Here is a 2,343-nt window from a genome sequence, read left to right as displayed (position 1 = left end):
AATGTCTTTCTGGAGATAAGCTTTTCCTATGGCTGGGCACCAGCCTTCAGCCTCTCTTTCTCCTGGAACGAGAGTCCTGAGGAAATTCCAATTTCTTGGGGCCCATTGTTTCAACAGTCTAATAGCCAAAGGGAAGGGTACAGGTGTCTCTTTAGAATAGAGGTTTACAAGACGAGGCATGGGAGAAATGGGGAAAGACTATTTGAAATGAAGGTACTGAGTCCAGTCGAGACATTTTGGACACAAAGGAGCCTGTGGGATAACCTTGAATCAGAGGCCTTGAATGCCATTGTGAAAAGTTAGGGTTGACTCTAGGAATAAGTTCTTGACCTAAGGTAGTGACATGGTGAACAAGGAGTTTAAGGAAAGTTACGTTGATAAGGTTTAGACATTTAGGTGATGTGTTTGTCCTTCTAGGTGTGGATAAGCTCCAGAGCACGTGGCATAGCCTGGAGCTCTCTAAGGAAGACTTCAACATGATCTGTGATTTCCTGTTGTGATGTGTGTATGTGTTTGTGTATGTGTGCATGTGCAAGAGTGTAGAGGCCAGAGGTCAATGTCATGTATTTTCTGCTTGTTACTTTGGCTAAGCCCCAGGAGTTCTCCTTGTCTCTGCCTCCCCTGTGTTAGGATTACATGCATACTTCTGTGCCAAGCTTTTTCATATGGGTTCTGGGAAATTAAACTCCGATCCTCATGCTTGCACAGCTAGCATTTCACTGATCAGACATTTCCTCAGCCCTGTGAGTTTCTTCAGATAAAAGGGGAGCACTTAGTAGCTCAGTTGGATTATAGTTTACTCACCCATCTGCAGTGTTCTTAAGGTGGGACCATTGTGGGTCTGGCTAGGAGACAACAGCTATGTGGGACACAGTCACTGGTTCCATCTTGCATCCCTTGGGGGCTGGGAGAGAGGCTGGGCTTGTTCCTGGAAGACTCAGTTTTTCTTTGCCTTTCCCACAATTCTATGCTTAGCCTGGTTTCCCGTTTGCATTCCTCAAGGAATGATAGTCACATGCCTGAGCTCCATAGTATCTGGGGCTTGGCTGGCCTGTTCTGTGCTAGTCTTTCTTAGCTCATGGGCCATGTCCTCCTTTTCCCCCCAGCTAATCATAGGGGAACAAACATGGTCACTGCAGGTCCATACCAGGACCCTGTTTGATGGAACTTCTCCCAACCTGCTTTGTTAATGGGCTATTTTAACTTTAAATTGGTGTGGTGGGTTAGTTGGGATGATCCAACCAACTGGTTGGGTTGCTTGCATGAGGAGTCAGTGGTAATGACAGGTATTATGGCATTTCTATTGATATCCCTTGACCTGGAACTCACATTCTTGAGCCCTTAAACAATTATTATAGGAAAATGCTTTTGTCAGCAAATACTATGAACTCATTACTCCAAATTAGCACCTGTGTTTATCATAAGAAGTTAGATTTGCTCACTCACTATGTTTAGCCCTCCCGACTGTCACCTCACTGTTCTTGTTATAATTTCTTTATTCTGAATATAAGTTATATAAATACTCTTGCTCCTGAGGAAAAATGCTTTCAGGTTTTTCTCCCTGTCTCCTTCTTGAACTGGTAATAAATTTGTGTTTTCAGATACTTGTAAAGATGAGATATTTCCTCTCATTCTTTATTCTTCATGTATACAAAAACAAATATGTCCTCTGTCTCCTTTCTACAAAGATGGTATTGGGACCAAAAGACTGTAGGTAAGACACAGAAAGAAAAGGCTGTGTGATGACACAGCACCAAGAGGACCACCTGCAAGCCGAGGAGATGGCTCAGGGGAAACCCACCTTGAAGGTACCATAATCTTGGACTTCCAGCTCTCAGAACTGAGAACACATGAATTTCTGTTGCTTAAGATGCCTAGTCTGTAGTACTTTGTTGCAATAGCCTGTGCCAATACAACCACCCTGAATTTATCCAAAAAGCACGTGGAAACCATTGAAAATGAACTGTGACTTCTAAAGGCAAGTGCAATTAAGCAAAAATAAGAGGCCCCGGGACTAGGGAGGTGGCTTGGTAAAGTGCCTGCTGTGCAAACATGAGGACCTGAGTTTGGGTCCTCAACACTCATGTTAAAAAATAGTAATAATAAAGCTGAGCATGGCAGCATCTGCCTACAATCCCAGCACTTGGGAGGCAGAGAGGCAGTCAGATCCCTAGAGCTTGCTGGCTATCTGAATTGGTGAGATCCAGGTTTTTATACCAAAACATTATGTAGAGAGTGTTTGAGAAAGACTTGTAATGACTTCTGGCTTCCACATGCAGGGAGAGAGAGAGAGAGAGAGAGAGAGAGAGAGAGAGAGAGAGAGAGAGAGAGAGATCTCTCAGT

Source organism: Nannospalax galili, unplaced genomic scaffold, assembly GCF_000622305.1.
Source record: "Nannospalax galili isolate Female #2095 unplaced genomic scaffold, S.galili_v1.0 scaffold224, whole genome shotgun sequence".
Classification (NCBI taxonomy): domain Eukaryota; kingdom Metazoa; phylum Chordata; class Mammalia; order Rodentia; family Spalacidae; genus Nannospalax; species Nannospalax galili.
Note: the sequence above shows the minus strand (reverse complement) of the source record.